This window comes from Chinchilla lanigera, unplaced genomic scaffold (genome assembly GCF_000276665.1).
Source record: "Chinchilla lanigera isolate Chin_1 unplaced genomic scaffold, ChiLan1.0 scaffold00071, whole genome shotgun sequence".
Lineage (NCBI taxonomy): Eukaryota > Metazoa > Chordata > Mammalia > Rodentia > Chinchillidae > Chinchilla > Chinchilla lanigera.
This window is the reverse complement of record NW_004955472.1, coordinates 6,744,287-6,767,785: the sequence shown is the minus strand read 5'-3', so window position 1 is coordinate 6,767,785 and position 23,499 is coordinate 6,744,287. Positions and strand designations below refer to the sequence as shown.

Genomic DNA, 23,499 nt, shown 5'->3' with positions numbered 1-23,499 from the left:
TTTTTTTCTCCGGTACCGGGAACCGAACTCACGACCTTGCGCTTGCCAGGCAGGCGCTTTTGCCGCTGAGCTAAATCCCCAGCCCCGATAAATGTCTTTTCAACAGAGATAAATGGCTTGGAGCTTCTAACATACTTGTTGAACATGAACATGAAATTTTGGTTCTCTGCGAATAAGCATAAAAAGGAATCTCTTTAAACTGTGAAAATAAATCAGTGATCCTAGAACATTAAGGTTAACATAAGTGTTGTCTAATGGTCTAAGAGCTAAGCATGTCAGGACAAGTCTTACACTGACTGGAATCTGTTGTACTTCAGTAAAAATAATGACTGTCTTGTGTGATATCTGACTTGCCGTGCTTTTCTGTGAGGGGAGCCCTCTCATTAAAGGATTGATGATGCTTGGACCTATCATACTAAGAGAAGAGAGAGAGAAGAGAGATGAAGAGACAGAGGAGAGAGCAATGGAGGGAAGGATGAGGAAAGGGAAAGAGGGAGAGGGGAAGAGGGAGGGAGGAAAGGAGGGAGGGAGGGAGAATGAACACATTGGAAAACTGAGTTTCTGGCTGCCAACTTATTTATTGTGTCAACTGTGTTTAGTAATATGGACAAAATTTCATCGTGATTATTGCTAAGTTACTCTTCCTTTTTATATCAGTCTTCCCTCCCCCATCAAGTCACATGCTGGACTGTCCTGTAAAACACACACACACCCACACACACACACAGACACCTTCAATCTATCAATTTCCTCTTCGCCTATTGCTTTTCACCTCAGTGATTTAGTAATCTAAAAATTTGTGCATTGTTAATTAGTTCATTCTTATACAGCCGCTCATCTACTCAGTGAACATTTAATAATAGCTTCTAAAATGAATGAATTGTTAAAATTTGCCCATTATTCTATCCTTAGTGCCTGGAACAGTACTTCCCAATATAAGACAATGAATAGTTACTAGATAAATGAATGAATGAATGAATGAATGAATGAATGAATGAAGTGTCAGGCACTGTACTGGATGCTGGCTCTTGAATCTAGATCCCAGTTCACTAGGTATGCTGCTCCAGAAGGATCTCTCTATCCTCAGCATCACTACCCTTCCTAGCATTTGGACCACAATGAAAAAATGGGAGGTTTTTATAATAAAGAGCTGATGAGGACATCTGGAGATATTATGCTAAGAGTACAATTGAGAGGAAAAAAATGTTGGTAATGAACTTCCGGTATTGTTATTCACACTTATTTTGCCAAAGTGCAAACAGTAATGATTTTTATTAGATAACCATAAAAGTATGTATTTTAAACATGAAGTTATGAAAGACTATTTAGCACCAGTCTAAGCTAAAAGACAGCAGCAGCCTCATTTTTGTACATGAGAAAAATGAGACAGAGATGAGAGGCCCTCCTGAGGCTCAAAAAGAAATTATTACGATTTCCCATCTCTGTATTGCAAATAGAATGAGAAGGACTCCTGGGTAATATGAGGCAGTAGCATGTGTGTGCCCTACGTTACTCGGTAAGGTGCAGGATTTGGCTACATAACCTGCAGTATCTTGAGAACACCCTTTTAGAACATTATCAACTCATACATCGGAACTTTCTATCTTCAGCTATTTCTACCACTTAATTTCACCCTAAAAAAATCAACCCACTCAATATTTTCCAATTAATATCATCAGACTGGCAATTAATCCTTTCTAATCAGTGGACAATAAGAAGTATTAATAATTTTCTAAGAATGTCATAAAACAGTGCTCCTCAAAATGTTTCACTAGGATAGCCCTAGTAACAAAGTTGAAGTAATTTTCTGAGAAATGTGGAAATTTGAATTTTTACATTGTATCCTAGGAATACAAGTCAATACACCTTATATTGCCTGTTTTCTTTCAGTTACAAGTGGTTGAAACCAATACCAAACTAATTCAGGGAAAAAGAAAATCTTGTGAGAAAATTCTTAAAAATCAAGAACAAGAATAATTTAGGGGCCATTTCTACCAGGGACTTCAATAAAAGGCTCACTCTCTTCTTGCTGTCTAGACCTCGTACCTAGTCTCTGCTCCCTGTGAGTTCAATATAGCTTCAAACTCTTAAGTTACTTATGCTTATGGTTGTTATCTCCCATATCTCATATCTATATTTGGCCTAAAGAAGTAATGTTTGATGTCAGAGTCTGGTTGAAAAGTCACAAGAAAAGATTGTGATTTGTCTGTCTTGGGTCAGATATTTACACCGCAACCCCAAAGAGCCGAGGAAGCAGAGCTATGGTATACCATGGAAGCCTCCACAGACCCAGATGGTGTCAGTAGAGAAACGAACCTTTTCCCAGTGAAGAGATGCTGGGAGATCAAATACCCACACTTATTCTACTTGAATAAGTGTTTCATAGGAAATGTAATAATTGTTTACTATGGAGTAAAATTTGTGTTTCAGAAAGACATTTGTTTTCTTTTTTCCTGATATTTTGTATTTTCTTGTGCACTATTCCCTGTTCTGGCATAGGGCTGGGTGCTGGCCCTTTTGGGGGGGTTTCAGGGCAGGAGTACATGGCCATATAAACTATTATTTGTGTGAGGTTATACTAAGATATCATTGTCTGTGCGTATTAGACCAACACAAATATACTAGAGCATAGTGAAGATTGACCCTGAGTTACAAAGGATGGAAAATTTTCCAGAAGAAGGGAACTCTTCAGCAATGGGACAAAGATGGGAGACTAGACTACCATTTTCATACAGTAAAAAAGATGGTGAGAATGACATTTACCAGGAACCAGCTACTAAACAATGTGAATAACAGGTTGGGAATTTTGATTTTAAATCCTTTTGCAACAGAGTTAAATTAAAAATGTCAGAACTGGAGGGTATATTCACATTAGCGTTTTAGGAAACTCAAGAGCCAGTGTTTGACGTCAATCAGGAAAACATGAAATCAGAGGCAGAAAATAACTCAAATTCATTATAAATATTCCAGACAAAAGAGTTAACTCCTTATTTGAGAGGGACTGGAAAAGAGGTGTCAAGAGAAACAGGAGTGAAGTGGGAGTTGAGGTAGAGGAAGCTACTACTTCACCTACTCCTGCTACTTTAACATCTCACCAAGAGGTCAATAATCAGCAGAGGCTGATTATTCCCCCTGTAAATTACAGCCAGTGTACAGGGGGCCCCTGCCCCACAGAAGATATCTTCCAGCACTCCCAGGAGATGGGTGAAACCATGCAGATTGCAAACTCTATACATATTATTTTCTCCTATAAATGCACACTTAATTTATAAATTAGGGACAATTTACAGACACGAGTAACTGCAATAAAATGTTAACAATTACAATAATACACTCTAAAAAAGTTATGTGGAGGTACTCTTTTTCTCAAAATATCTCACTGCATTCCAAATCATAGCAACAACAGCATATGATTACTTTTCCTTATGGAGAACTTTCATCTTTTCTCTTACAGCTTCTCTTAGTCATAGCTGAACTGCCTCTATCACTATACTTCTGCACTGGGACAGTTACTAAGTAACCAAAGGTCCTGGAACACAAGCACTGCAAATAGCACAATAATTGATCAGATAATGGAGACAGATACTAAATAACTAACAGATAGGTGGCATATACAGTATGGATATACTGGGCAAAATGATAATTCAGGTCCTGGGAAGGTGGGTCTGGATAATGTAAGATTTCAACACAATACTTGGATTGATGTGAAATATGAAACTTATGAATCGACTGTTTTGGAATTTTCCACTTAATACTTTTGAACTGTGATAGACTATCACTGACCATGGATAACACAAAACACATAAAGTGCTAAAAGGTGACTGTGAAAAGAAGAATGCAAAGTCATCTGTCTTCTTAAATATAGCAAAGATATTTGAAACAACCCAATGGTTCATTTCCATAGGATGGAAACACTTAAAATGCACTGAGAAATGATCTGTAGGTTTCAGACGGGAAGTAATATACTGGAAAATTGCATAATACAGCCTGAAAGTAATGTATGACGGGTGCCATGCACAGTTTCTGTTAGTTGTTCTCAGGACAAAAAAACAACAAAACAAAAGCACATGTTCAAATATCTGTTGTCTTGGTTACTCTTCTCTTGTTGCTGAGACAAAATACCCAACACCCGAAATGAAGGAAGGAAAGGTTTATTTAGCTCACAGTTTGTGGAGGTTTCAGTCCACACTCAGCTGGCTCCAAGCAGAGTGACACATGGCAGAGGGAAACCATTCTTGGTGATGGGAGACAGCAAAAGCAGCAAGAGCAAAAGCGGGGAGTGGCGGCAAGCAGCCTCTTCCTCTCCCTTACATATGCAAACTCTCCACCCCAGGGCAGGTGTAGCACTCACACCCATAATCCTAGCATTGGATCATGGATCAATCATAAACTTTAAAATCCTACCCCATGACTGCATGAGGCTTTAGGGAGTTTACCCAGACACAAACCATGACATTTACCAACAAAATCAAGAGTACAGGTCATGACACCAAGTTACTTTTCCTTTTATATGGACCTCACAATCTCTCTCATTCAATAATCACCCATATATTGTCACATATATACTATGTAGACAGCCCAATTTTCTGCCTAAATGGGATCTAACTTGCATGTTTACAACCCATTGTACTTCAATAAAACTCTAATAATGATTATTTGATTAATCTGACTTCCCAGTATCACTTTTCCACAGCAGCTCACAATTAAGATATCTGTTGACCTGGGTTTGTAACATTGATCAAGATGAAAGTAGGCCAGCTTATAGTATTTGTCCAGGAAATGATTGTGCTTGGACTTTAAGGTCAAAAATATCCAGTTAAGCAGAAAAGAAACTTCTAAATTTGGAAATTATTCTTTGCCTAGATGTAATAATAAATAGTCTACTAGCCCTAGAATAGAATGGAATTCTTTCAATAATTGTGTCTTCATGTTTCCTTATTTTTGTATTTTATGAAGAAAATAAAGCAAAAGTTTTATAAGAAAATAACATTTAATGTGACAATTTTTAAGAAGTAGGTGATGCATATCTGTATCATTTCTTTTCATTCTAACTGAATATAATTCTTTTGATTTCTGCAGGTACTTTACAAACAGGATCCATGATGCTTCATTCATTAGCTTATATATCTACAGATTATACACAGTCTGTCAGACATTGTACTATATTAGACACTATGGCAAAATATAAACTGACTATATTAATAAAATGAAAACTCATTGAATATTACTGCTTGCTAGAATTTTTAACATTTTTTTGAGACAGAGTCTTGCTATGTAGTTTAGGCTGGCCTTGAACTCACTATGTAGTGTTGGCTGGTCTTGAACTCATAGTGATCCTCCTATCTCAGTCTCCTGAGTGCTGGGACTACAGGTATGGGCCACCATATCTGACAATAATTTTTTACCTCACTCTTTACTTTTTCTAAAAATACTGTGAGATCTAGAAACTTTTATTATTTCCATTTCAGAGATGAAAAGACAGAATCACAGAGAGATTAGGTAATGTCCTCAAAAACACTGTTATGTCTTGTGTCCAGGTGTCCCCCAAAGCCTCATGCAGTCCTAGATGGGGACTTTGCAGAGGTGGCTAAATCTAATGTGTGTGATTGATTCATGGTGAAATGCTAAGATTAAGGGTGCTAGGACTAAGGGTTTGTACTTACTAAATCAACCCACTGCTTGGTTTAGCACTGCCCTAACCTTAGTAGCCTGGATATAAAGGGACAGAAAGAGCCTTGTTTTCTCCCTTGCTTGCTTTTGCTGTCTTCTGCCTGTAATGAACTGCCCCTCCTCTGTGATGCTCTTCTGCCATGCACCACGCTGCCCTGGAGCCAGCCAACTGTGGATTGAAAGCTCCAGAAACTACAAGCCAAATAAACTTTTCCTCCTTTAACTTTGGGTGTTGGGTATTTTGTCTCAGCAATGAGCAAAAAACTGAGACAAATACATTGCTAAACAATGTTAAAGCACCTATCTTGATCCAGGTAATCTATCTCCAGAGCCCATCTATGATAAAGGGTGAAAAATAATAAATTATATTGGACTAGTACTGATCAATGTCTTGAGGGTATAAAGGAAGTAAAGATCAGCTTGACACCAGGCAGTCTGGAAAGTTATCAGGACAGGTGACTTCTACAGTGTAGCTGGAATGCTTTATGCCTCTGAGCAGGCTGGTGCACCCCCGTTTGTAGCTAGCATCATGTTATCAGGGTAAGCTCTTGGCATTTCCCCTTTAGGTTCTGACACTAATCTTTAAAGGATTCGCTCACCCTTCTTACAGTACCCCCCACCTCAGATCTGCATCTCCTTTTCTTCCTATTGCTTGCTTTGTATGCTGATTGAATCACCACTGTATATTGGTTCTCAGCTAACACTTTTGGCTTTCCACTTAAATATGATCCCAGGGCAGTCAGATAAGCTTTTCCTCAAGTCCCTTGGACTCTCTGATACAGTGAAACACCAACCTCATCTCCAGGCTACACCTACATTGGGCTCTTTTTCCTGCCACGCAATCTCTGAGAGAAAAAAACAGATATACAGAACTCCTAAATTTTCACTGGTATTGTTTCTAATTTTGAGAAAGACTTTAGGTGCAAATTCAGATGTGTAAAATAAGGGCAAATGCAGTCATGGCATTTATAATTCTGTTAAAGAGCAGATCATATGTTTATAGATCATAAACATGATCTATAGATCATAAACATGATCTATAGATCATATGTTTTTTAACAGATCATATGTTTAAACTGAAAAGTGAATCAAGATTATTCTTGGTGTTTTTCATGTTAAGCCATACAAAATGGTATCTTTGTTACTTCACTGAGCTTCACTTCAGAGACTAAGACATTCCAGGGACTTCCAGGGCCCAGCATTTTGAGTTAAGAAGTCTGACTGTGAGGGTAGGTGAGGTGCAAAAGGACATAGATAACTCACTACCCTCTTTCTGCTAATAACTCTAAAGTTTTATACAAAAGATGCCTTGTTTTCTCTGTTCAGCTATATTAATTTTCAAAAATTTTCCTTGATATACTACAATCTCAAATTCATTAACTTTAAGGAGAGAACAACAATGCAACATAATCAATTCTGAAATAGTCATTGAGGCAGCAAAGCCTGTGGTTTTACCCATAATTGTTTTCCTTTCCTCCCTTTGGACTTGGTTTTTTTCCCCCTCTAGCTTGGTTCCAAAGACTTTAGTTTTTCCCACTCTCAATTTAACAAATCTTACTTCACTAAAAGCATTTCATATTTAATGATTACAATATTGATCACTAATTTTACCAGCACTGAAAACACAGTCTCTTTTATATGTAAATGAATATATTTTGCTTTCTAATCCTCACAAAATGGGAAGCAAAGCAAAGAGAGCATAGGAAAAAATGAAAGGATTTTAAAAAGCTTTGCTGACAAATACAAAGTCGCTGTGATATGCTTCACATCTACCTGCCCCCATGGAGAGGCCACTTATGCCTGGGTGTGACCCCTACTATAATCACCCGGCCAAAGATATAATTGTCATTATATTCATTCAACAAATATCTACCAGTAGTAAACTACAGGCAAAATACTGTGCTGGGTGCAGGGCACGCAAAGATGAGAAGGACACAGCTTTTGTCTACAGAGAGCTTCACATCAAGAAGATGGGGTAAAGCACTGGAAAGGATAGATGCTGAAGCTGAAGTTGTTTCCTGGAGCCGGGCTTTGAGTGTTCAACTCCAGGCTTTGCCATTTCTGAGATATCTAAGCCATGGTTTCCCCTGTGGGACACTGAATGAGTGAGAATACCTAGCCCATGTAGTTGCTGCTACAGTTAAATGAGATAATATGAACAGACGCTTGTGTCGTAATTGCCTCATAGTAATCTGGAAATATTATCTGTTATTGTGGACAGCTACTATCTCATAGCATGAGATCTTTCTTATGTGCATTTGAAAAGGTTTGCTGGTCATTTTAAATGCAAATACAAGGTTCAATGGAGGGGCAGACAATCCTTTTCTGTCTGGTGTTATAATGAGGTTTGGGAAGGCTTTATGAATAGTGAAGAAAAATATAATTTTAATTTTGTTGAAATTTATTATAGGAAAGGAAGTATACAAATTGAACTTAGAAAAATATTTTTTTAAGTTAAAGAATGGAAGAAGTTTTATTTGTCTTAACTGTAGAATTTGACACTGTAAAAATGTATTAGGGCATTTTCAAGCAAATAATTCTATTCATATCACTTCCTTAGAATTTTGTTTTCCTTCCAGATTCCAAAGTTGGGTCATCATATGTTCGGGATAAAAGAGGAGAAAGGAAAGGAGGGAGGGAGGGAGGGAGGCAGGCAGGTAAGAAGGAGAACTTTTTGATTCTATCAGTGGTGCCTGTTTAAATTAAGAGTTACTACTCTTATATTAGTCCTCTAGTTCACTAATGTGTTATTCAGGTTTCCAATGATGGCTGCAAATAGGCAGTGAGAATGCTCATTTCTGTGTAGCTAGAACTCAAACTTCTCTTGGTTCTATGATGCTGGAAATTGTTAAGCATTAAGGCATTTGGTTGGCATTTTCCTAGCCTGTTGAATTTCACCTTATGTGTGCCCGGGTTATCACTTTCAGGAAGAGACTCAAGGCAGTGTCTATGCTGGTCCCTGGACCTTTTATGCTCAGTGTGGCTTCTTCTTCAAGCTTGGCCCGCGCATTCCAGGGACCTGGCTTCCTCAGTCTCTGAGCCCCAGCTCCTCAACTGTTCAAGACCCCCTTACTTTATACAGATCTCTATTTCTGCACCACAATTCACAGAATGTCCAGGCATAAATTCTGTACTCGCTTGATTTATGCCGAGGACTCCCTTTTCTAATGGGGCACAGTCTTTTCTACTTTCTAATTTGGGGAAATAGTTGCTTTATACTGTATCTGGTTGATGATAATGAGAGGATGCCTGCTTCTGTCTTATTCCTTGTGGCTGAAAGAGAAGTTTGTCTAAGTGCCATCCTACAAATTAATAGCAAGAGAGGCGATCAAATTAGGAAGTCAGACCTGTACACAATCAGACTGGACACTCTGGACATCACCCTTTTTCGTAGTGGGAGGCTTCTTCACAGAAGAGCAGAGGTGTTCTTTGTTGACCTCTCCTCTTTCAGGCCTTTTGATGACCTTCTCTAGTTTCCTTCGCAGGTTGTATTCACCCCATTTCACTCCCTGGTCATACTATTTCTCTGGCCACATGATTCTCAGCCTTCTTGACCTTCTGGGAGAGCATCCCCTGACGTTTTCCCCTGACGCTGAAATAGTCTTCAAAATATGAGTGTCTTGCTGCCTTCGTCTGTGCCCTGACTCCAGCTGAACCTAAAAACCAGATCTGCTGCACATTTCAAGCCCATTAGCTGATGAATTTTTCTTTGCTTAAACCACATAGGTTTTACTTTGCTTATAATAATGGAGTAAGAATTATGCTTCTCTCAAGAATCATGAAGTCTTGATATTTATAGTAAGGGTAAAATGTGCATATCTGAGATAGCGTGAAAATAGCAACTGGTGTACTTTTTCTAAAAAAACAATCTAGAAACCAGAAAAAGTTCCCTTTCTTTTGTCTTCCACTCTCCAGAGGCAAGGGCTTTAAATTTAAGCATACTTACCGCATGTGTTTGTTGTTAAGTAGGTCAGGCAGCTTAGAGCAACTGCCATGATTTCATTTCTTTGAATGTGCATTGATAATGGGTCACTCGTCAAGGGCACTTACTTGGTTCTAAATGGCTTTATTTTCCCAAATGGGCAATCTGTGTGAGTGCAGACTCATGCTTATTGAACGCACATGTAGCACACAGTGCTCTGGAAGTATGCATAACTGATTACATGAATGGTTGATGATAAGGCTTACACATTGGTGGAGCTTGAATCATATTGAAGTTGTCCTAGAACACACATACTGGAATTTGGAAAACAGAAAGTAATCTGTAAATGATGTTTGTCACCTCACTTCCACACGGTGGCAAATGTCTATGCAAGAACTGCGTCCAGACATCAGTCAGTAACCCCTGTCTGAATGAATGAATGAATGAATGACAGGTGCCTAAGGGGCAGCCGATCTATGCTGACCTTAAGTTCATCCCGCTTCGTCATTGGGCAGCAGCACAAGAGCAGAGAGAAGACCTGATCAAAACCACGTCACCACCCAAACATTGACGTTTTCCCTTGACGCTGAAATAGTCTTCAAAAATATGAGTACAGTTGGAAAAAGGAGCCAATGGGTGAAATATTTCATATGAAAATCATACTAATCCAGAATTTCCAATTAGAATAATTAAGATTTCAAAAGCCAAGATTTCACGGAATCAAAACCAAAGAAAATTTACTTAATAGTAACATATAAATGAGTACAGAAAATCTAATTTACTTTTTCAAAACATTTCACTAATTTATCCATCTTGTACATATTTACCAAGTGCCTACTATGCATGTGTCCAGTCTCCCCTGACAATATCATAGTGAATAAGTGGACACCATCTTTATATCAAGAGAACAGACGAATAGAAATAATGCACACTCAAGAACACAGACTACTTGTAGCGTGGAAGCCAGAATGAAGAACAGGAATGGTAGTGGAAGGGTCAGTGGAGTAAGGATGTGTTATTGTCTTTAATTGCTGGCAAAGAGAAACAACAGCAGTAACTTTGTGCCTGGGATTCTCTCTGATTATCTGCCCAATAGCTGTACATTTAGCTCTCCATTGTGCTTTGCTTGAATGGCGTCTTCTCAGTGGCACCTTTCTTGGTCAGTTTGTATCCCTCCCCGACCCACTAGCACTCCTGACATTATCTATTGTTTTATAAGATCATTATTGCTTGTTTACAAGAGCAGAAGCTCCAGGAAGCCAAGAATTGTCCTTTATTGTGTTCCCTACTAGATCCTCAGCACTTGGTGCAAGACATATAGCTGGCTGGTATTCAACACACATGTTTGGATGAACGAATAAATAAGTGTGATGTAGAGGATTGCCATAGTTTGAAGCAGAGAGAGGGGAGGTAGGTTGGAGTGAACACAGTGAATAGACACTGCCAGACGTTGTTCCAAGTAATTTTATCTACATGTGTCACCTTTGTCAGACTTCTTCACTGTGACAAATGCCCTGTACCAGTGACATCACCTTTTAGAGCTTTGAGTGATGCAAACAGCCCACGGCAGTGCACATGCCATGGGTTTGCCACCACTGCACCGTAGAACAACTTCCAGGTGGACATATTTACCTTGGCTCATAGCGTTGGAGGTTTCCGCCCAGGGTCACTTAGTCCAGCTACTTCTGGGCCGAGCTGAGACAGGACACAGAGGCAGAAGAGAGTCGGGGAAGAAAGCTGCACACCACATTGCAGCCAGGAAGCAGAGAAGACAAGATCCTGAAAGCAGAGAAAGGGAGGGAGCCCGACAGGGGCCAGGCCCCGAGGCACACTCTTATGATGCTCTCCCCTTCATCTAGACCCCACTGTTGGAATTATTTCCCACTAATATCACCGAATTGTGATCTCAGTGACACAATCCTGAAGTCAATGCCCTCATGATTCAGACATCCTGAAGTCCCACCTCTGCACACATAAGACTTTTGGGGGATAACTTAGGACATGCATTATCTAAATGAATATAAACATGTCATTTAGTAGTTGTTTTTCCCAGAAAGACAGCTTTTATTGACACATAAGAGAAACCTAGTGGTTATTCAATCTTTTCAACAGCACAAACAAATCTAGAAATCTTAAGAGGGCCCTAAACTGTGATGACTTCTCCTAGGTCTTGAGAGTATAGGTGAAGGTCGCTGCCAGTCATATATTCTAGGAGCTGCCTCTTCCTTTCAGAATGATGGGTGTATTGTATTCCCTTTGCTATTGTAGCAAATTGCCAAGAAATTGAGCAGCTTAACACAACCCTGATTTGCTTATCATGCAATACTAGAAGAAAGAAATCTAAAACAGAGTTCAGGGCTGTGTTCCTTGTCAAGGCGCTAGGGGAGAACCCACCTCCTTACTTATCCCAGCATCAAGAGACTTCCTGCGTCCCATGGTTTGCTTGTCATCATCCGACACTTTGCTCTCACCCTTGCATACCCTGGACTTTGACTTTGACTTTTCTGCCTTTCTCTTTCCTTCCTTAGTGCCCTGGGCTGATGCAGATAATTCAGAATTATCGTCCCATATCAAATCCTTCCCTCAATGGCATATGCAAAGTCTTTTTGTCATATTAAGGCAACATATTAAAATGTCCTAGGGGTTAGGATGTGGGCATCTTTGTGGGGCCATTATCCTACCTATCACAGATTTTTTAAATCACCATTGTCCCCACCCCACACTTGAATCTACACCAGTGAACAGACGATCTAATATGGACCAATTACCTTCCAAAAATTATGTCCTTGGCTGTTGAGCCACTGGGGGTAATGATACAGCAATGACTCGAAATTTATAGAGAAGTATAATGGTTTGAATTACAGCTATGCTTAATCATAGTGGGGCTATACCCAAGAGGGCCACGTCCACTGTTTCCTGCCAATAGGAAAACCTCACTGAATTGTGGAGAGAAGTTCTCAGAGGCATCGGAAAGGGCTCAGAGGGCTCCTAAGGACACTGAAAAGATATAGTACCATTACAGAATGGACCAAGAGTCCCCAAATCCAGAATCATAAGATTTGTAATATAGATATAGATATATAGATATGGATATAAATATAGATATAGATATCCTACTCAATAGTTTATGTTTTTACCCAAATTTCCCATATCTATACTTATATTATGGTCAGAGAAATGGAACTATGGGTCTTGCTTGAAATAAGGATTCAATTACATCAGCTGCTGCTGTTTCTGATATGACTGAAGCACTAAAGTAAAGCACTTTTGATGCATTATCTAAATAGACTTATAAAAAAACCCTCTGAAGAAGTATTATCTTCATTTCAAATGTCTCAAAACTAAGGCAATTTTGACCTAAATGTTCGCTATTTCTGTGATTAAGAACATATTAACCCATGTACAATAAACCTATAATCAAACTTGTAAGGGAATACATGAAGAAATGGCCCCGAAGGAGTTTCCAGGGAAGGATGGATCAAGAATTTTCAGTGGTTCACGGGGCTAAGTTTTTGTTGTCTGGCTTCAGTTCACTGACTTTTGGCATAATTATCTCAGTTACTTTTTTCTCCTGAAGCTTTTCTAGTTCCAACCCCTTTTACTGTGTCTTTGACAGAACTCTCACGCTTTTTCGTCTTATACTAATGAATGTTAAGGCAGAGAATACTGGTTGAAATATTGCCTTTTGCCTACAGCCTACTGCCTGTGTGCATACATAACTCTTATCTTCCCAGCGTTCATTGGCTGCAGTAAAGGGATGCCAACTTCCTGGAATCCAGCGTATGTAATTACTAACTTGTTGAAAGTATTCTTTTTGACTGTAACTATTAGATTCAGCCCCTAGGTGCTCAACAGCTTTAAAATTGTACAGTCTAAGGGCTCTAATTCAGTAGAGACAGTTTCCCCTTCATAATAGTGTCACTGATGGAGTTTTAAAGACAGCTTTAGGATTTTACGGTTTCTTTTATAAACCACACACATACCCCTAAATATACACATACAAATGAGAAGCTTTAGGATTACTGGTACTTGCTAGTGATTAAAAGCAGAAAGCAACAGCTAAGAACCCAAAGTAGTACCCTGCCTAAACCTGTTTCATTTTTCTCATGCTCATCTTCAATTTCCCAGAGACCTGCTAAGTCACTTTCCTTAAAATGCATTTGTATCTGCTCTTTTCTCTCTTAGACTGCAGGATTGATACTGTGAGACAGATAGCTGAACTCTAGGGGGATGGAAAATTGAAAGTTAGATGTAACTGCAGGGAGGGGAGGAACGCTTCTTTTTACTGAGGTTTAAAGGGAAAGGACTAATTTTCTGGTTAATACACAGAGACGAGGAGACCATTAGAAGATGAGCAACTCATTTATTATCAAGGTGAAGAACAAGGTGCATTTTTACATGAGAGACGACACCACTGCATTTGAAACTTTGGTGAACGCTCTATACAGAAACATGAACCACCAGTCTAGACCTAGATGTATTACAAATGCATTTCCACTCTGGCTTTTTAACATAATGGTTATTAGAATGTTGTTTCATTGTGTGCATAACTGCTGAAGAAATTATTTTATTAATTTACGTCTCACCATGTATATTAATGCGTAATATGTATTGTACCTGTTATGTTTTATCTGGTACAGGTATAATTTCTTGTTCTTTGGTGGGAGCTATAATGTATTCAGTTCAATCCAGAAAACCTTAACTGGCTGCAGTATTATAAGTGGGTGGTTATTACAATTTGTGCTTCAAGGTTTTGCTAATTCTTTATCAAGCTCAGCAAAATTATATCCAAACTGCAAAACTCTATCACAAAAATATGAGATCGTTTTCCTTAAAGTGTTATAAAAGAAATGTTTTCCAGAGTATACAATAAGGATGCAGTAAGATTTTTGCTGGCGAAGAGAAAAGTGGAAAAATACAGAAATTGTTTCTGTTCGGCTATTCCAAAGACTGTGCAGCAAAGGGTTTGCCTTAGTGTGGGTGAGAGCTGCTTGGGGTGAGCTGTGACATTTCTAAAATGAGAAACCACTCAGAAGTACAAGGCTTCATCCTCGCATTAATGATAAAAGTGTAATAACATGCTCCTTTGTTGTGACTGAGAAGTAAACTATGGAATCAATGCGTCAGGGGCCCGGAAAGAGCTACTGCTTTCCGTTTACTGAATGTCACTCGCTCATGAGTGCACGCTCTGTCTTCTCTCGTTTTACCAAGCCCTCACTCCTTCCAAATATCTCTCTCATCTCTGTTATACTTTGTCTCCAGTACACACACACACACACACACCAAATAAGCAGATGCACTTCTTACAATTCTTGCTCAGCGTGTGACATCGGTCAGTTTAGATATCACCTCATATGGGGAGCAGCACTGATTCAGGTCTACATTATCTGTGCCTTTAGCTTCTCCCATTGCACTATGTCCCACCCTTGGGATGTTTGTCACATTGGGTGGTGATTGCTTGAACTCTTATTTGGTTCTTCCAGTAGACTATAAGCTTTGTGGGGTAGGAGTCATATTACCACGCATGGAGCCCAGTGTCTGCTTTGTGACACGAACACAAGAAATGAGCATTACATTAATGCTTCAGTGAAGGACCTTTGGAGAATAGCTTGTGGTTTAGAATGAGGCTTACTCACTGAATGACTGTATGTAATAACACAGTGCTCCAGTCAGCTGAGATAAGGTGGGGGATAAGTTGACCAATGACAAAAACAAAATGACTCTTACAAGGGCAAAAGGTAACACGTAGTGCACTTTCAAACAGCTTCTTGGAGCAAAGACACGCTGAGAGCATTCTGCAAGCAGGTGGCTGCTCATCACTGAAATGGGTGTGTCTGCCTCTCTCAACTGATGTCACTGGATACTGGAATTGTGTAACAGACTTCTGGATCTGAACTGAGGTGTGGTGCTTCAGTTCAGGAACTTAATTCTTTCCACGTTCTGATCGCAAGCCAAATTGGACAAGAAGAGAATCCAATTCAGTGGTTAGGATCATTGTCAACCTTATGTGGAAATTTGATTTGATCCTCATCCAGTTCATTTTGCAAGCAGAACCATGGAAAGAATTGCTTGTGAACTGAGGTACTACCATATTCCAAAACAAAATTCTGATGACAAGTCATCTATATGGCATTCTGGTGAGAAATTTTTCCATCCAAGAGAGGGAAAGCTCTCAACTCTCCATGCACTTATTAACCAAATTTGCAAGCCTGAAAAACCAAGTCTAGAAGCCAAAATTGGGTGAGTTCATGGAAATACTGCTCATGGTGGTCATTCACCTATGTGACCGGTTGACCACACTGAGAAAGCAGCTGTCTGTCTTCTTGTGCTGCTTGTACGAGAAGAGTAAACAGCAGAGTAAAACAACGCCCTCCAAATAGTAGCCTTTGAAGTAAAAAAAAATTAGAATAGATAAACTTGATAATGCCTTATATTTGCTGTCATTATTAGTAGTCTAAAAGATTTTATGAAGCATAGAATGTTCACAATATTTAATTATGCTTCATGAGGAATATACACATTGTATTACAAAATATTTATCAAATTAAGGATCTTTCTTAAGGAAGACACTGTCATGCAATTTGAGTTTGCGTTGTTATTTCAGTTATAAATTGCTTAATTATAAATTACTAATGCTTATGGACCTAATATAACTGCGAAAGAAAATACATTTAGGAAGTAAAGGTAAATAGGTCCAAAAAATAAAATTAGAATAATATTAACTAATGATGGGCATCTTGCAATAGGGCTTTCTGTTATTAGTTGTGTGATCTGGATGATATACTAATATTTAAAATACTTATTCTAGAATGTAACAAAAATGAAACGTGTCCTTTGTTCAGGGATACTCTTAGTAGAAGCCCCAAACCAGGGATGCTTCCGGACCATGTATTGTGAGTCATTAGGAAACACTCTAAGTCAGCTCTATCTCATCTGCAAGAGAAGGACAATTCTAAATCTATTCACTCTTAGTGAGATATTGTAATAACCTCTCTAGTACATTTTGATATTTGGTTTGTGAATGACTTGCATTAACTTCAGTAACTTTAGGCTACACTAGAAAACGCACCTGCCAGGTCTTTACCTAAATTCAGGTCCTGACAATGAAGCTCACAAAACCAACATGCCTCTATGGATTGGTATGACCTTCTGAGTCAGAACATAAGCATCTGAGAGAAGGGATGATGTATCACCTTCATTCTTATTTCTCCTTTCCAAAAATAAAAAAATCTGAGCTGATGTGGTGCACTTCTACAATCCTAGCTCTCAGGAAGCTGAGCCAGAAGATTAACCAGGAGTTCAAGGCCAGCCCAGACTTCAAAGTGAGACGGACTTTCAAAAAAAGTTTGTGCTGCTTTCAGGATGAAAATATTTCCACATTTTCGCAAAGAATTCAGACTAAAACTCTTAAATATTGTGCCATTACTCGCTGTCTTCGGACACACTTTAAAGTCTTGCTAACTCCCTCTGTGCTCCTGCTACTGTCAAGACAATCTAAAACTTCTCCAGAAAATGGCTTTTTTGCCTTAAATTAATTATGCTCGTTATTTTTATTGTACTTGGGAACTTTGTCTACCCATCTGTGGTAGCAGTTTTCACACTGAATTTTAATCGTTTAGATAAGACACTTATTTCTCCATTAGACAGATATATCCTTGAAGGTAAAATAGCCTACATTTCAGAATTTGGATTTCGGTCATCAAATGAACTATGTTCGATAAAGGTTTAATGGTCTAAATTTAATATAACATATGACATTTACATAATGCTGTAGAGTTTACAGAATGCTTTCATATTCTTTCATTTAATCCTTAGAACAAGCCAATGAGTCACACACTTTTTATTGCTTCTATATTGCAGGTGAAGAACTTAAAGCTCAAGAATATTTAAGATCTGCACTGCACAACACTCATCAAAAGTACTTTTCAACTGATGGTTGGTTATGGAAATCACCTTCAGCTTTTTATGCCTTTACAGAAAATAAACATATGCATTCTTTATTTCTGAACTTGTTATCAACTGCCTCTGTCCCATACACAATTATTTTAAGCCCACATTTTAAAATTTTTCCTCAAAACTTCCTACATATATGACTTAATGTCTGGCCTCATCTTAGGTATCTTTCCAGAGAAATTAGCACTGTCTGACTCATTTTCAAGCATCCAAGACTTTCATTTGATGGAGATACCATATACCAAATCCTAGAAAATCCTTAGAATTTAGGGAGTGTATGATCTCAATGTTATTAGGGAAGACAGGAGTACATCTAAAGAGTGTACATTGCCTATCAACATGAACACCCTAGCTGGGGATACAGCTTGGTGGCACAAGTTCCTGCCGGATAAGCACAAGGTCCTGAGTTTGATTCCTTGTACCATGCAAACAAATAAAAGAGCAAACACAACAGCGAACACCTTGTGTTATCTTCTGATCAGATTTTCATGTTATGCTGAGTGTTTAGATAAAATTACAGCCAGCTTGTGTGAAGGGTGGTTGCCTTGAATACACATAACAATAGGCTAGAAAACCTTGGGAGCAAGTCCCTTGTTGAAAAGGAAATTTTCTTTTAAAAAAATGATGCTTAATTCAGAACTTGCCAGTGTTCCAGAAAATTTTTCACTCTGGAACCCAGTCATCTCAGTACTCTGAGGGAAATCAGAATTTATGCTTTTTAATTTCCAAAGGTCATATAGCACCAACGCTTCAGGAACCTATGTGTTTGTAGATATATGTGCAAATCCCCGACCCACCACTAACCCTTATGAGCCTTTCTGGGCTTCGTTATCTCTCTCTGTTAAATGGAAATAAAAGAAGAACCTACCTGATTGGTGTCATCACAGCACACGTTAACTTTGGATTACATGTGATGGTGAATCCAGAGCTTAGCATAGCACCAACACGTGCAAGAAATGTTAGGACTGCTGTGGTGTGAAGGAAAGAATAGAGCAAGTAAAAGGAAAGATCTAGTATTTCAAGAGACCAGGGGCACCATGTTGAGTATTTTATGTCATTTTTCACAAAAACTCCAGGAAATAAGTTTAAGTGGCATCTCCCCTGACCCAAAGGATACTCTGACCCAAACAGTGGGTGTTTGGAGTCTCATGAACTATTATCTGTCACAGGTAGCACTGCCGTTAATTTCTTATACCATAGCCAACCACTTTCTCCTTGCATTTTCATTTGTCTTCTTTAAAAGTGGCACCTGCTTGAGGCCTCTCAATCTGTGTGAGGTGTTTTGAAGGTCATACTAGTAACTATGCAAATAGAGATGTCTCTTCCTCTCATTGCCCTTTGGACAGATCCTGAAGTCCTGGAAGCTATGAAGCCTACTTGTAAATCACTGTCTACTATCAGCCTTCCATCACTTTATCTCTGCCTTGCTCTCTGAGCTTTAACAGACTGAAACTGATTGGCACAACATTGTCTATCTGCCTGACACTTCAGGGCATAAACCATGGGGTGAAATCAAACTGCAGACATGAGCAGCTCCCGCAGTGTTGTGATAAAAATTAAATTACAACCCAGAGAAGACAGTGTATACATTATATTAAAATGGCTGAGTTCTTACATATAGTAAGAGGAAATTGGAAACTATACTTTACAATCTTGGTGAACTTGGAAGATTAAAGGCCTCATACGAAGGGAAAATCACATTTAAAATATATAGCGATTGACATTGAGTGCTCCTACCAAGTCTTCTAAATATTAGATACAAATAATGGTTATCAGTTAGACTCCAGAGGTGATTCGGTTTTAGAGAGCTACAAGCATTAATATTCATTACACAAATAAGATTTAACCAGGGAAGAAACATGGACAAATCTTTGTTGATAATAAGAAGTTATCTTTTCAGTATTTAGGGATCAGCCTGCTGTCCATTTCCACAAGTTAAAGTTGACTTTGAAAGTTGTGTCACCTTTAAATAATGCATTTCCTCCTATAAAAGTCCTCTTTTCATTGCTTGATTCTCTTGTTTTTATTCTAGCAATTACAGTATAATTGATTCTAGTCAAGTGCGTATCATGGATATCACTATTGATGGCTGCAGGGTCTCCATCTAAGAACCTTCCAGTGGAAAAGGAGAATCAGATGAAAAGTACACTGCAGCAAAGCAACTTTTATTAGCTTCTAAGTTGGAAATGATACACACTCCATTTTCAATTTCTCTGAGTCTATGCTCCATTGGGTTATATCAGCTTTCACCTTTAACATCAGCCAAATAGATTTGAAGGGAGACAAATTGAGATTCAAAGGATAATAGTTTTTGAAGATATAATAAAGCCCACTAACATGAATTGAATAACAGCTTGAAGCAAGTGTTAAATTTTTTTAAATGTATGGAATTTGTGTCTGCTAAAACCACTTATTTAAAGTTCCTCCCATATTTTACTGGAAACTGATACTTCAAAGGATTTATAACATGGCCAAAGAATCTCTTAGAGATGGCTCACTGTGTGTGGAAGCTCTCAGGTTTAACTCTATTTTATACCAAAAAGTAGATATATAGAATTTTCCCCAGTAACACATAGGAACATACAAAAATCTAAATTTATAATGCATTGTTCCTTTTTCTTTCTCTTTTACCTTTTTCTTTATCAGTGGAAAGCTGTATCTTCAAGAATATCTTTTAAAAGACCGTTTGTGACTAGAACTCTGATACATTAAGCTAGAAAAATAAGTCCAACAACTGTTAAAAAATAAAACTTTAAATTATCTACTTTCTTCTTTGGATATATTATTAAAAGCAAAACTTAGGTAATCACAGACTTAAAAGTTTACAATAGCACAAGCCTTTGTGTCCAGATTTTATATTTTCTGTCTCTATTGTGGTCTTCTGTGGATTACATGACTTTAAGCAAGGATCAGTCATTTGATGCTTCAGTGTGGATTAGGGTAATCAACCTGACAGCTTTTCTGTAAGGTTCAGGGTGCACATGCAGTTAGACCTGCAAAAGCGGAGCAGAGGCTGTTGTCCAAGTCACCCCTGGGCTACCTGTGTGCCACATGCTGCAGCCCTCTAGTGAAATTTCTTTCTGTGCCCCTGTGGACAGATGTAGCTTCAACGTCAAGAAAGGGCTGTGGTAAATTCTGTAGCTCTTTGTTGGAGTACCCATCCCATTAAAGAGTAGAAATCATTCCTATTTTGTGGATTTTAAAAAAAATTTCCTGAAATCCCAGGGACTTCTCTGGCTGCAGGCAGGGTGAACAGACTCTCAGCCCCACGTGAACTGCACCGAGAGAGCGAGTGCTCCAGAAGCTGCTGGACTCATGGGTTCAAGTCTGTGCTTGGCCCACACCACCACGGTTCCCAGCTGAAATGCGCAGAGAGAGCCAGGTATTTCCCAGCTACTCCCTGAAGGCAGAGCATGTGAATCAGGACCCCGCCAACATTACAGATGGAGTCTTGGCCTTCCTGCTCCCATGGCAGAGAGGCGGTTTTCACTCAGAAGCCCCAGGGACTTCTCTGGCTGTGGGCAGGGCGGACAGACTCTCAGCCCCGCATGACCTGCACTGAGAGAGCTAGTGCTCTGGGAGCTGCTGGACTCATGGGTTCGAGTCTGTGCTTGGCCCACACTGCCACGGTTCCCAGCTGAAACACACGGAGAGAGACAGGTATTTCCCAGCTACTCCCTGAGGACAGAGTGCGCGAATCAGGACCCTGCCAACATTACAGATGGAGCCCTGGCCTCCCTACTCCTGTGACAGAGAGGAGGTTTTCACTCAGAAGCCGCAGGAGCTTCTCTGGCTGCGGACAGGGTGAGCAGACTCTCCCAGACCCCACGCACCCTGCGCCGAGTGAGCGAGTGCTCCAAGAGCCGCTGACCCACTGTTGGAGTCTGAGCTTTGCCTTTGCCCAGACCCCCTAGTGAGTTGAAGGCTGGGGAAGTCTGTGAGTGATACCCATCTGGGCTGCATCTGGTTCCTGTATGTGTTCTGAACTGACTGAAGACATAGATTCAGGTGGTTCACAAACTGTAGATCCTGCAGTTTGTGTCTGAATTATGCCTGTACCCTAAACTACCTGGGGACATAGGTCCACGGACTGGGAATGTCAGACCAGTGCAACCTGAGTCAGGTCTTGCACGTGCCCTGATCTACAAGGGGACGCTGGATCAGATGGTCGGCCATCAAGTGACACAAGTGCCCATGTCTGAGAACGGGGATAACTAGATACAAATCAAAAACTGCCGGAAAACCCGGGACTAAGTAGCGCTACTCAGAGGTCACTCAGGGGAAAACCTGAACAACTGCAAAACTAGGGACACTAGTGGTCTTGGTTGAGCAGCTACTGAAGAGGGAAACTGAGCTTTCTGCATCCAGAAGCAAACATGACAAAATGAAAGACTAAAACACAATCCCAGAACTCCAGCCCAATCAGAACAAGTCCAGGAGACATCGACATAGGAGAACTTGGTAAACACATGCCTGAAATAGCTGAAATGATTGCAGTTGAAGTAAAGAAACAACTCCATAAGGCCATAGAAGAGATGAGATCATAAATTATCTCTCAGGCAAAAAGTGAAATGGCAAGAATAATGAAGGAAATGCTCAGAAAGTCTGAAGAAGAAATATATAAGAAAATAGAAGAACAAAGACAAGAGTCAGAAACTTTCAATGAAAAATATAGAAAGGACTTAGAACACATGAACGAGATTCTAAGAGATTCCAGGAAAACAAAGCTGCCACTGAAAGCTACCAAAACCACATGAATGAAGCTGAAGATAGAATCTCAGACCTTGAAGACAACATGGCAGCTAGCTACCGTGAAAGAATGGATCTTGTAAAATCAGCAAGGATCCAGGAAAAGTCAATTCAACAGCTGCAAGATGAGGCAAAGAGGAATAATGTACAAATTAGAGGAGTCAATGAAACAGCAGGAATCAACATGACTGACATTAAAAGAAATAATAGCAGAAAATTTCCCAAGCATGGAAACAGAACCTGATATACAGTAAATGAGGCATTTAGAACTCCAAACAACCACAACCAAAATAAAACTACACCCAGACATAGAATAGTCAAGTTCCCAGATCTCCAGCAAAAGAACAAAATATTAAAAGCTGCTAGAGAAAAGAAACAGATTACCTGTCAAGGGAAGCCCATCAGAATCACAGCAGACTTCTCAGCACAAACCACCCAATCGAGAAGAGCTTGGAGCAAACTATTACAGGTCCTAAAACAGAACAGCTTCCAACCAAGACTGATGTACCCTGCCAAACTATCCCTCAAATTCAGTGGAGAAATAAAATATTTTCATGACAAAGAACAATTGAAGACCTTCATGAATGCCAAGCCAGCATTACAAAGAGTACTAAAAGATATTCTAGACAGAGAAAAATCTGACTGCAATTTCAAGAACAACAGTAGGAATGAAACGTCAAGAAGAGCAAACAGGTAAACAGGTAGAAAAAGTAGGACACCAACGCAAGTATATAACATGACAATGATAAATCAATACATATTGGTTGTAAGTATAAATGTAAATGGCCTCAATTCTCCAGTCAAAAGAAACAGACTGGCAGAGTAAATTGAAAAACAAAATCCAACAATATGCTGTATACAGGAAACACATTTCACTGAAAAGGAAATCCACAGACTGAAAGTCAAAGAATGGAAAACAATCCTTCATGAAACAGGAACCCAGAAAAAAGTAGGGGTAGCTATTTTGTTTGCAGACCATTTAAACTTCAAACTGACAACAATCAAAAGACATAAAAAAGGTTACTACATACTAGTCAGGGGAAATCTGCAAGAGGATGAGATAACAATCATAAACATCTATGCACCAAATATCAGAGCTCCAAATTACATAAGACAAATCTTAACAGGCATGAAAATGCACATAATTAATAACATTATTGTAACAGGGGACATCAATACCCCATTGACACAAAGAGATAGGTCAA

At 39.2% G+C, this 23,499-nt stretch overlaps 1 protein-coding gene and 1 long non-coding RNA gene across 3 annotated transcripts in view; one reads left to right on the top strand and one right to left on the bottom strand.

Moving 5' to 3' along the window:
• Positions 1-17,637, top strand: part of LOC106150338 — a 28,515-nt gene extending 10,878 nt beyond the window's left edge. Inside the window, exon 3 of the long non-coding RNA XR_001237088.1 lies at positions 17,453-17,637. This is a non-coding gene — a long non-coding RNA (uncharacterized LOC106150338). The remainder of the gene's footprint in view (positions 1-17,452) is intronic.
• Positions 1-23,499, bottom strand: part of Lingo2 (leucine rich repeat and Ig domain containing 2) — a 1,180,631-nt gene that overhangs the window by 203,367 nt on the left and 953,765 nt on the right. The gene's annotated exons all lie outside the window — the stretch shown is intronic.